General features: G+C 43.6%; 1 protein-coding gene and 1 pseudogene across 3 annotated transcripts in view; one reads left to right on the plus strand and one right to left on the minus strand.

The window, feature by feature from the left end:
- The window catches only part of LOC126188938 (protein TANC2), a 572,082-nt gene that overhangs the window by 209,355 nt on the left and 349,190 nt on the right, over positions 1-13,537 (minus strand). The window lies entirely within an intron of this gene.
- LOC126189126 (5S ribosomal RNA) lies at positions 6,232-6,349 on the plus strand (annotated as a pseudogene).

The raw sequence follows: 13,537 nt of genomic DNA on the forward strand, positions 1-13,537 counted from the left end.
GTCAATGAAAGCCACCAAAAGCCGTGAAACTTAAGATGTTATTTTATTTTATTTTGAGGCCACCAGTTTCAGGCCCCATAGCATGTCTCCAAATAACCGAAAATGTCATGTATAGCCATAAATCACTGGATGTCGTGAACTCAATAGTTATACCAGTGCTTCATTCGAACTGCTAAAGTTGTTATCAAGTCTTCGAATGAAGCACTAGTCTAACGATTCAATCCATGACATTTAGAGATTTATGGCTCTATACGACACATTTTCGCTTATTTGGAGAGATGCATATGGGGCCTGAAAACAGCGCAGTGAAATGCTGAAACTGGTTAAAATACCATCTTAAGTTACACGGCTGTTGGTGAATTTCATTGACATTGACAATTACTCCTTAAACCAGCCATGCCATATCCGTCAACAGCCATGCCTATCCGGCATAAATCTGCAAGAAAAAGAAGAAGAATGAAGTCAAAGAAATCCATTTGTACTATAGAAGGATGCTACAAATTGGAAACTGAGAAGCCATACAGGAAGATCAACGCGGCCGATGGAAACGTCATTGGATTTAGATGACAAAGACACTTGTGTAAAATACGTTTCACTTCTTCGGTGGCTCGTTGGAGCTAAAGATTTAATGTGAGATATTTATAAAATTTGTGACACGTAGTTTTTGAGTAATGCTGGCGTATGTGGAGTGTCTTGAATGAGAACTTAATGAAACGCACACGTTACTCATACGAATTTAAGTACCTTCTTTGATCACGTCGTTCTCAAGTTTTCTTTAAACTTGTAAAGAAACAGATAAAATAAGAAAAGTGTTTTATGGAATATACGAGGTAGTGAAGGGGATCTCACATGGAATTCAAACCCGCATACGACAAAATAGATTTAAGATTCCTCGTTTTACCTAAAACACTTCGAACGAACGCCTGCACGATATGTGGCAGCAGCCGATTCCTACTCCATTTTCTCCACTGAAGCGGCAAAGAAACTGGTATAGGCATACGTATTCAAATACAGAGATCTGTGAACATGCAGAATACGGCGCTGCCGTCGCCAATGCTTACTGCTACTACAATAGTAGGTTAACAAGATCTAATTGAGTTTCGATGTCGGCGCACAAGAGATGGGACACAGGATCTCCGAGGTAGAGATGAAGTGAGGATTTTCCCGTAGGACCACTTCATGAGTATATCGTGAATATCAGGAATCCAGTAAAACATAAAATCTGCGACATCGCTGCGGCCGGAAAAAGATGCTGCAAGAAAGGGACCAACGACGACTGAAGAGCATTGTTCAACGTAATAGAAGGGCAACCTTTCCGCAAATTGCTGCAGATTTCAATGCTGGACCATCAACAAGTGTCAGCGTGCGAATCATTCAACGAAACATCATCGATATTGGCTTTCGGAGCCGAATGCGCACGCATGTATCCTTGATGACTGCACGACACAAAGCTTTACGCCTCGCCTGGACCCGTCAACACCGACATTGCACTGTCGATGACTAGAAACATGTTGCCTGGTCGGACGAGTCTTGTTTCAAATTGTATCGAGCGGATGGACTTGTACGGGTATGGAGACAACGTCAAAAATCCATGGACCCTACATATCAGCATGGGAATGTTCAAGTTGAGCCGGCCGGAGTGGCCGAGAGGTTCTAGGCGCTACAGTTTGGAACCACGCGACCGCTACGGTCGCAGGTTCGAATCCTGCCTCGGGCATGGATGTGTGTGATGTCCTTAGGTTAGTTAGGTTTAAGTAGTTCTAAGTTCTAGGGGACTTACGACCTCAGCAGTTGAGTCGCATAGTGCTCAGAGCCATTTGAACCATTTGTTCAAGTTGGTGGAGTCTCTGTAATAGTGTGGGACATATTCAGTCGATACGTCGAGATACGACTCTGACAGGTGACACGTACGTAAGCATCCTGTCGGATCACCTGCATCCATTCATAACCATTGTGCATTCCGACGGACTTAGGCAATTACAGCCGAACAGTGTGACACCTCACATGTGCAAAATTGCTACAGAGTGGCTACAGGAACACTCTTCTCAGTTTACACTTCCGCTGGCCACCAAACTCCCCAGACATGAACATTATTGACCGTATCTGTAATGCCTTGCAACATGCTGTTCAGAAGAGATCTCCACCCCCTCGTACTCTTACGGATTTATGGGCAGCCCTGCAGGATTCATGGTGTCAGTTCCCTCCAGCATTACTTCAGAAATTAGTCGAGTCCATGCCATGTCGTGTTGCGGCACTTCTACGAGCTGACGGGGGCCCTACACTATATTAGTCAGGTGTACCAGTTTCTTTGGCTCTTTAGTGTATTTGTCCTTGCTGGAGCTCCGCTCCCAATGACCTCGACTTTGACTGGACGCTACATTCTGACCTTGGTGCCCTACTGAAAGGGAAACACAGACTTCTTTTTATTTTTAATTTCATTGTGGCGTTGCTTTGGCTGGCACATACAGCGTGAGGATGAGCTGTTGACGCCGCAGCCTAGCTGGGACTGCCAGTCTTGCCAAGTGCGGGCCGCGTCGCTGAGCAACGCGTGAAGACGAAGACGACTCGCCGTGACGCAACGGCGGCGCGGATCCGCCCGACACGCGACACCGCCTCTTGCGTCGGCTGCAAAGCGATACTTCCGCCGTCACCACACACGGCCTGTTTACAAAACCCTTTTTTCTGCCTCTACTCCTCTCCTTGTTGTCTCCTGCTGAAACGTGCTCAAATATTTGAGACATATAATCATTTTTGGAGTAATGGTTAGAATATTAGGAGGCCAATGCAGTGTGACTCTTTTAAGTAAACGCCACGTCTCGTAGGTAACATTTTTTTTTTAAAGACGACATGTTTATTACCTTTGACGTGCATCTTATGTTTCACTATTCACACACTCGACACGTTTCGTAACAATTCCGCTATCGTGAGTCACCCCGCCCAAAAGAAAAATACGAATAAAAAACGAATGTCAGATACTCTCGATTTACAAATATGCAGTTTTCGCCTATCGGTAACTTAAAAAAAAAACCAGTAGTTTGTAAGTAGGCTGTTTAGGTTTTTATGTTGGTAACGCCACGTAGCGCTCTATATGAAAATCACTGACTGTGCTGTGTGAAGTCTGTGGCTGGTTTCCATTGTTGGAGTATCCGCTATTGTAGTGTTGGGCAGTTGGATGTGAACAGCGCGTAGCGTTGCGCAGTTGGAGGTGAGCCGTCAGCAGTGGTGGATGTGGGGAGACAGTTGGTAGAATTTTAAGAGCGGACGATCTGGACGTGTGTCCGCCAGAAAGAGTAAATTTGTAATTCTGGATATCATGAACTGATATATATATATATATATATATATATATATATATATATATATATATATATATATATAATGACTTTTGAAGATTATTAAGGTAAATACATTGTTTGTTCTCTATCAAAATCTTTCATTTGCTGACTATGCCTATCAGTAGTTAGTGACTTCAGTAGTTTGAATCTTTTATTTAGCTGGCAGTAGTGGCGCTCGCTGTATTGCAGTAGTTCGAGTAACGAAGATTTTTGTGAGGTAAGTGATTCATGAAAGGTATAAGTTATTGTTAGTCAGGGACATTCTTTTGTAGGGATTTTTGAAAGTCAGATTGCGTTGCGCTAAAAATATTGTGTGTCAGTTTAGTGTTGATCAGAATAAGTAGAGAGAGAAATGTCTGAGTACGTTCGGTTTTGCTCAGCTGTTTGAAAATAAAATAACGTAAGGGGTTTACCAGCACAGCAAGGGGATCATCGAAGTTGTGTGATCACCTTGGGAACTACACATTTAAGATTGTGTGTATTTAAAATATGTCTTATTGGAACAGAACTATCAACATTGAAACTCTACAATATGTATGAGTACACACTCCTTTTCCGTTGCCTCTGGTCTTGACGATATTTTCTTGTTTCATGAATTGTAACATTATTATTATCAATGTCTAGCTACTTAGCACAACACTATAACAACAATGTTTTTCCTAATTTTAGTTACTGTTGGCAGCTACAGTACACATTTTCCTAAAAAAAACTGTACATTTCGTTAAAACATACATGTAGCTGCGGCTACCTGTGACGTCATGCTAGACAGTGTAATGTTTAGTTTGAGACTTCCAAAAGATCTGTGATCATTTGATTTCAGCAAATATGGCCAATTAGCAGTTGGCATTATGATGTTCAAGAAGTATGTGGTAGATCTATAGCTTATCGCTGTTGATATGTTGTATATGAGTAACAGTTGTAATAAATGCACATATTATTAACGAACACATTATAGCCTTTATAATTAGTGGAACTATTTTACGTAAAATTTCCAGAGATTTAATGTTGGCGGCTCCAGTAATAATGCATTTATAAGTAAGTGTGTTCTGAGATTGGCAGTTCCCAAGACGTCCGCATTCATTTGCAAACATAAATATATTACATGGAATTTAAGGTTTTCTAGGCGAATTTCACTGACGAAATCTTTTGGTTTTATCAGGTGTGGTGCTGTTAATAACGTTTAGACGAGTTCCCTACTCCTCATCTTTAGTCGAAGTCTCACTTGGGACATGATGCCACGACTCGGCTCATAACCCGAGAAGATTTTACCAACAAATAAGGTTTTTTTTTCCCACGCAAGTTTGCATTCGGAGAAGAGTGTCTGTTTACAACTCTAGAGTATCTGTACCTCATTTTTATTTTTTGTTTTGGAAAGGATGTCTGTTGTTAATAAAATGTTCATGTGTGTTACCAATAAACGACATGTAGCAGCTTAAAGACAATAAACATGTTGTCTTTAAAAAAAATCATGTTGTTGTTGTTGTTGTGGTCTTCAGTCCTGAGACTGGTTTGATGCAGCTCTCCATGCTACTCTATCCTGTGCAAGCTTCTTCATCTCCCAGTACCTACTGCAACCTACATCCTTCTGAATCTGCTTAGTGTATTCATCTCTTGGTCTCCCTCTACAATTTTTACCCTCCACGCTGCCCTCCAATGCTAAATTTGTGATCCCTTGATGCCTCAAAACATGTCCTACCAACCGATCCCTTCTTCTAGTCAAGTTGTGCCACAAACTTCTCTTCTCCCCAATCCTATTCAATACCTCCTCATTAGTTACGTGATCTACCCACCTTATCTTCAGCATTCTTCTGTCGCACTACATTTCGAAAGCTTCTATTCTCTTCTTGTCCATACTACTTATCGTCCATGTTTCACTTCCATACATGGCTACACTCCATACAAATACTTTCAGAAGCGACTTCCTGACACTTAAATCTATACTCGATGTTAACAAATTTCTCTTCTTCGGAAACGATTTCCTTGCCATTGCCAGTCTACATTTTATATCCTCTCTACTTCGACCATCATCAGTTATTTTACTCCCTAAATAGCAAAACTCCTTTACTACTTTAAGTGTCTCATTTCCTAATCTAATTCCCTCAGCATCACCCGACTTAATTCGACTACATTCCATTATCCTTGTTTTACTTTTGTTGATGTTCATCTTATATCCTCCTTTCAAGACACTGTCCATTCCATTCAACTGTTCTTCCAAGTCCTTTGCTGTCTCTGACAGAATTACAATGTCATCGGCGAACCTCAAAGTTTTTACTTCTTCTCCATGAATTTTAATACCTACTCCGAATTTTTCTTTTGTTTCCTTTACTGCTTGCTCAATATACAGATTGAATAACATAGGGGATAGGCTACAACCCTGTCTCACTCCTTTCCCAACCACTGCTTCCCTTTCATGCCCCTCGACTCTTATAACTGCCATCTGGTTTCTGTACAAATTGTAAATAGCCTTTCGCTCCCTGTATTTTACCCTTGCCACCTTTAGAATGTGGAAGAGAGTATTCCAGTCAACATTGTCAAAAGCTTTCTCTAAGTCTACAAATGCTAGAAACGTAGGTTTGCCTTTCCTTAATCTTTCTTCTAAGATAAGTCGTAAGGTTAGTATTGCCTCACGTGTTCCAACATTTCTACGGAATCCAAACTGATCTTCCCCGAGGTCCGCTTCTACCAGTTTTTCCATTCGTCTGTAAAGAATTCGCGTTAGTATTTTGCAGCTGTGACTTATTAAACTGATAGTTCGGTAATTTTCACATCTGTCAACACCTGTCATCCAGAAACAGAAATCTTTTGCTCAAGTAAAGTGGAATAAAACTTTCGAAATACAGAGAACACCAAGAACGAAGTACAGAGGCAGACTAAAAATTTACAATATCTGCAAAACACCAACGGCCTTGCCGCAGTGGTAACACCGGTTCCCGTCAGATCACCGAAGTTAAGCGCTGTCGGGCTGGGCTAGCACTTGGATGGGTGACCATCCGATCTGCTGAGCACTGTTGGCAAGCGAGGTGCACTCAGCCCTTGTGCGGCAAACTGAGGAGCTACTTGATTGAGAAGTAGCGGCTCCGGTCTCGGAAACTGACATACAGCCGGGAGAGCGGTGTGCTGACTACATGCAGTACGCTTGTTCGCCCACTGCTTGAATACTGCTCAGCAGTGTGGGATCCGTACCAGATAGGGTTGATACAAGACATAGAGAAGATCCAACGGAGAGCAGCGCGCTTCGTTACAGGATCATTTAGTAATCGCGAAAGCGTTACGGAGATGATAGATAAACTCCAGTGGAAGACTCTGCAGGAGAGACGCTCAGTAGCTCGGTACGGGCTTTTGTCAAAGTTTCGAGAACATACCTTCACCGAAGAGTCAAGCAGTATATTGCTCCCTCCTACGTATATCTCGCGAAGAGACCATGAGGATAAAATCAGAGAGATTAGAGCCCACACAGAGGCATACCGACAATCCTTCTTTCCACGAACAATACGAGACTGGAATAGAAGGGAGAACCGATAGAGGTACTGAAGGTACCCTCCGCCACACACCGTCAGGTGGCTTGCGGAGTATGGATGTAGATGTAGATGTAGATGTAGATGCCCCTCCATATCCAGTGAAGCCTATGGGCTGAGGATGACACGGCGGCCGGTCGGTACCGTTGTGCCTGTGCGGGAGGAGTTTAGTTTTTCTTTCTATGTACAAAACCCAAGTGGGAGTGCGACGCGAACATCTCGCAGTGTAAGGTTTTAGGACAGAGTGTTTCTTGTTACTGTACATTTCAGAGGAACTCATGACAAACTACTGTACACAGTTTGTGTATAGGAGAACGAAGCAAAGCCGAACTCAGCGAACAGGCATTGAGAAGAATATTGGGTCTTGATTAACACAAAGTAGGAAAGGAACCGTAAAATAAAGTATTTTGTCGTTTCGGAGCAACATTATAAAATGTGTGTGAAATCTTATGGGACTTAACTACTAAGGTCATCAGTCCCTAAGCTTACACACTACTTAACCTAAATTATCCAAAGGACAAACACACACGCCCATGCCCGAGGGAAGACTCGAACCTCCGCCGGGATCAGCCGCACAGTCCATGACTGCAGCGCCTCAGACCGCTCGGCTAATCCCATGCGGCGGAGCAACATTATACACTTTGCGGATGTACGGAAGACATCAGAAATTTGCAAAGAAAGGGTATTTTTCTTTCAACAGAAGAACTCTGCTCGTCTCAAATATTGACAAGGAATTGTGAAAAACGTTCCCGAATTTGGTTGTCTTGAAAAAAGTATTGTGAACATTTTAAGTTTCTGATCTGTCCCTTGTTTGTGAAATGTTTAATCAGGGAAAGGAATTGCGTACGTTTCGCCGATTTCGATGACATGACGCTTTTCTAAGCGAATTGGTGTCTTCTGCAACTGTTAAAATGCCATGTACATGAATCCACTAAGGCTCCAATCTTTTATCAAAAAATTAAATTTATTTGAGCATCACGAGTGTCTAGTTTCAGCCTTGGTAGTCCTTGTCAAGTGATACAAAGAAGCAAACACGTCAGTCGTTTGTATACCAAGTGAGGTGGCAGAGTGAATAACAGACTGGACTCGTATTCGGGAGGACTACGGTTCAAACCCACGTCCGGCCATACAGATTCAGGTTTTCCGTGATTTCCCTAAATCAGTACAGGCAAATGCCGGGATGGTTCCTTTAAAAGGAGGACGTCCGATTTCCTCCTCCATCTTTGACACAATCCTAGCTTGTGCTCTGTCTCTAATGACCTCGATGTCGACGGTACGCTAAACCCAATCTTCCTTCCTTACTTCAGTTGTTTATAATAACAAGCAGGACACGACATATTCTAAGGTTACGTGAGCCTCACTGCCCCCTTTTTTTTTAACTAATTTGTGCCTGATGTTATTCTGAGAAGCTCAGTAATGTATGTAAATACCGTAAATGTAAATTTGATTCAAAAAGTATTTGAAGTGAAGCGCAGCTGGACAGCAAGAAACTCTTTAGCGCACAATCCCCGCAACGATAGTAGTTGTGAATCTTTGAGTATGGACACCAATAAAAAAAAGACAATTGATTTATTTTAAAAAAAAGAGGACTGTTAATCCGTAGCTTGGGAAAGAGGACGTGTTGCTAGGGCGTCGCTCAGAACGTATTGTTACATTTAATGAAAATTGCTGTTTCAGTGATAAAACCGAGTAAAGTATGTGTAATAGTTGCCAAAAATGTATGTACACTAATTTTCTGGAATTGAAGAATAGGAATATCTTGCTTTTGGAGAAGAGGAGAATTTCATTGTCGTCGCCGGCTATCAATCGACAGAAGGTGTAAGTGTACAAAGTTCACTAAAATACAGGATAGGAAATGCATTCTCTATAGTTTTCATTCAATACGTAACAACCTATCATAATTTCTTAATTACAGTAATTGGATTATGTTCTTGTATTAGAGTATGGTGCTGAACTCTACTGACCAATTTTTATGCAGCAGGACGTGTAGTCTGAAGGAAGTTTGTGTGCTAAGCAATCTTCTTTAGTCACGAAAAGCAGACTGCTGTTTGATCTTATTTACTTACAATAGTGGTTGGTCCCTTAGGTATGAAAAGGTACGAAAACTTGGGCTCAAAGCTATCCGCAATACGGCCAAGTAACTAACAGAGTCCTATTTTAAACCTTAAAGACCAATAACTTCCTCCAAATTATAATACGTCACCAACTGGTGCAGAAGCTGATCATTCAAGGAGGCAGCAACCAAAATTCAGGTACCAGTTACGACTTAAAGTAAAAATCGCAATCAAAAATCGCGCTCTCTCTCTCTCTCTCTCTCCAAACACATATATAAATATTTATATTATTAAGATAAAAGTCATTTGATAATATGTTGAAGCTCGCATCGATGCAGGCAAATATCGCAGGAGTGACAGCTTTAATTTTCCTGTTAATGTGCAACGTCGATGTACATGAATACATAAGCGTAGTATGAAGACGTGATGCCAGCTGCCTTGTCAAGCAGCTGCAATGGAGCAATGGATTACCTTATGCATTGGGAATGAGTGTTCTGGAGAATGTCGCAACGCATATGACAAAGAGTCTGAGTGTGTACTGACTGTTATGGCTGTGCCTCGCCTTGAGGCATTGCACAGTTACATTTCGTTCGTTAGTCTCGTTGTAAGACTGTGGTTAGCAAGAAGAAGAACGTTGATTCCGCAGTCGACCCGCCTGTTAGGGAAACAACGCAACACGGTACGGTGGGGAGTGGCCTTCAAAAGCGGCGCTGAGCGGAGAACAAAGGTTAGAGGATAATTGTGGTAGCAGTGCAGTTGCGGAAATCAAAGGCTAGATCTGCGGAATGTGGGCCGTGCGCACGGCTGCAGTATCGTGAGCGTTCGCAGCCGCGGCTAGCGCACGAGTGTCCAAGGACGCGGGCTGGAGAACCCGGAGGAGACGCGCTGGAGCAACAGGTAGCGCCGGCTGCAGCAGACCGCTCACTGCGCGGTGCATCGAGGCGACGCGTCCCTGGCTGAATCAGCCGCGTCGTTATTTACTTTGTAACGTTCTCGAGACCTTCCATTCCCATGATACAACGCAAACTGAGTAGCCAGTTAGCGTCACTTTAGCGTCACCTCGACTTCTTTACGATGTGTACATTTGCACAATACGCATGGAAGACCAAGAAAGACTGTATTAATGTATAACTGTTTACGCTTAGAGTTCAACGTGTACATCAAAGTAGGAATAATAGAAACAAAAGGAAGTTTCGGAAGTGTATTAAAATTCGGGCCGGCCACCGCGCTTTAGTCCGGAACCGCGCTGCTGCTACGGTCGCAGGTTCGAATCCTGCCTCGGGCATGGATGTGTGTCATGTCCTTAGGTTAGTTAGGTTTAAGTAGTTCTAAGTCTAGGGGACTGATGACCTCAGATGTTAAGTTCCACTGTGCTTAGAGCCATTTGAGCCATTATTAAAATTCGGTGTGAAAGGTTATCAGTGATAAGATTCGCTGATGACATTCCTATCGTCACTGAATGTGACGATGCTTTTGGGGGAAATAGGCAGTCTAGGGAGCATAGGACATGCAATGAGAGAAAACCAAAGAAAGACGAGAATAACAAGTAGCGAAGATAAACTTCACACACGAAAAAACCTCACGTAGTACACGACGAAATGGAGGAAGTCATTAAATGTCTGAAGATGGTCATGTAAGTCGAAAATCGGTTAACACAATAAAAGTAATACTGTAGAACAAAAGCAAACTAGCGCTTTTCATATATTATAATGTTGGTCTACCGAGAACCGACGGAAGATTCAGTAACCTGAAGGAATTCTGCTATTTTGGAATCTTAACCACCAATGAGGGACGAACCGACCCACATTTGGAGGGTTCTGATTTAAACCGTCGCCCTCCTGTCTCTTACCACTACTTCACTTCCCACTTCATCAACCTCTGTCAACGGAAAACACTGACTGCAGGGTAAAAGATTCAAATCGCAAAACAGTGGAGCTACAACAGACCAATTAAAATTCAGGGCTAAGGACTTGATGTGTCCTGTACCTCGGTAGGAAGACAAATCATTGTGCGGTAATATGTTGTGCGTAGGTGGTGCCCACCGCGCGTACTTGTATAAGGCACGTTTCAATACCGCTAAGGGCCGCTCATAAGTAAATCTTTCCGGAATGAATATTCACTCTGCAACGGAGTGTGCGCTGATCTGCCACGAAGTTTCAAATAAATCATTAATTGCTATTGATTCGGACCATCTGATCATTTTCGCGTATCATAACAACCATCCTGCGTCATTGCCATCAACAGCAAACTGCGTTGTACAGTCACCAGCATAAGGCATTGATATAATTTATTAATCTTGGTACACTGTCCCAATAAACTTGCAGCCTTCTCCGTGTGGAGTGCTTTGTGCATGACATAGGCGTTGAGGTGAGTGATGCGGGATAGGTTTTGTTTTCTTTGATGCTACACTGAGAACGTTGCTATACAGGCCGTTGTAAATAGTTTTATAATTCCTGAAGATGATCAGATGATCGAAACCGAAAATAAACAAAGATTTATTTTTCAGCTGTTCTTGGTGGTTGTAAAGATGAGTTTTTTCCAAGGATTAAGACATGCTTGAGCCGGCCGTTGAGGACGAGCGGTTCTAGGCGCTTCAGTCCGGAACCGCGCTGCTGCTACGGCCGCAGGTTCGAATCCTGCCTCGGGCATGGAAGTGTGTGATGTCCTTAGGTTAGTTAGGTTTATGTAGTTCTAAGTCTAGGGGACTGATGATCTCAGATTTTAAGTCCCATAGTGCTCAGAGCCTCCCCCCCCCCCCCCTTTTGAAGACGTGCTTGGCTGGCAGAAAGCAGAAGTAGCGACGTATAGACACTGACCATCAGATCTTGCATCTACAATCTGTGCTCTCCACAACATTTTATGGTTGCAGGACACAACATACTGTTGACAATGAAATTTGGCTCACGAAAATGTCTTCTACCAACAGGACTCGAAGCAGGTTGCCTGCAGTGGAGCGACACAACGCAAGCGTGCTTCAGCGATCGCAGTCACACTGAAGCGGCAACACAAGGTGGATGTATAGGCAATGTCGAGACAGCATTTCGCCAGAGACAGCACACCTGGAAAGGTGCAGTTCCAGTTACAGCCTAGCAGAACCAGCCACTGTGGAACACCGGTACCCAGCTATCTGGGTGCCACCTCACTCGTCTGGTCCCTATGCAAAGTGCCGGACACACCCGCTGCTGCGCTCTCCCCCCATTTTACAGCCACTTACGAAATTCCTGCGTCGTAATTACTTGCAGTGGCTGCAGTGGTAACACGGGAACAAAAAAGGAGGCTCAGAGTCTCCCGCTTACAACCGCGTCTGCTACGAGCAGCTACCTGCGCCCTCCATCACGACGCAGGGTGACTTATCTTTCTTCATCCTGCACTGCACCTCAATATCTGAGAAGCTTCTGTGTACAAACTACCTGATCAAAAGCATCCGGACACCCCTATATGATGCGGAATTGACTCCCAGACGTCACAAGAGGCGGACCCGCCGTTATAAAAGGATATGTGGAGCATGTATGTTGCCGGAAGAGAAGCAGTAACAGGACAACAGATCGATCAGAAGAGCCAAGTAACAGCGAACGTGGACTAGTCACTGGATGTCGCCTGAGTAGCAAAACTATAAAAAAAATGGTTCAAATGGCTCTGAGCACTATGGGACTTAACTTCTAAGGTCATCAGTCCCCTAGAACTTAGAACTACTTAAACCTAACTAACCTAAGGACATCACACACATCCATGCCCGAGGCAGGATTCGAACCTGCGACCGTAGCGGTCACACGGTTCCAGACTGTAGCGCCTTTAACCGCTTGGCCACCCCGGCCGGCAAAACTATCACGAACACGAAATAGTAACAGGACAATGAATCGATCAGAAGAGCTAAGTGACAACGAACGTGGACTAGTTACTGGTGTTCCTGAGCAGCAAATTACTTACGAACACGAAATACGGATGTAACAACTTCAAGAGCCAAGATCGCTTATGATAATTTTTCACTACTGGCCATTAAAATTGCTACACCTAGAAGAAATGCAGATGATAAACGGGTATTCATTGGACAAATATATTATACTAGAACTGACTTGTGATTACATTTTCACGTAGTTTGGGTGCATAGATCCTGAGAAATCAGTACCCAGAACAACCACCTCTGGCCGTAATAACGGCCTTGATACACCTGGGCATTGAATCAGACAGAGCTTCGATGGCCTGTACAGGTACAGCTGCCCATGGAGCTTCAACACGATACCACAGTTCATCAAGAGTAGTGACTGGCGTATTGTGACGAGCCAGTTGCTCGGCCACCGTTGACCAGACTTTTCAATTGGTGAGGGATCTGGAGAATTTGCTGGCCAGGGCAGCAGTCGAACATTTTCTGTATCCAGAAAAGCCAGTAGAGGACCAGCAACATGCGGTCGTGCATTATCCTGCTGAAATGTAGGGTTTCGCAGGGATCGAATGAAGGGTAGAGCCACGGGTCGTAACACATCTGAAATGTAACGTCCACTGTTCAAAGTGCCATCAATGCGAACAAGAGGTGACCGAGACGTGTAACCAGTCGCACCCCATACCATCACGCCAGTATGGCGATGACGAATACACGCTTCCAATGTGTGTTCACCGCGATGTCGCCAAACACGGA

This window comes from Schistocerca cancellata, chromosome 5, assembly GCF_023864275.1.
Source record: "Schistocerca cancellata isolate TAMUIC-IGC-003103 chromosome 5, iqSchCanc2.1, whole genome shotgun sequence".
NCBI lineage: Eukaryota > Metazoa > Arthropoda > Insecta > Orthoptera > Acrididae > Schistocerca > Schistocerca cancellata.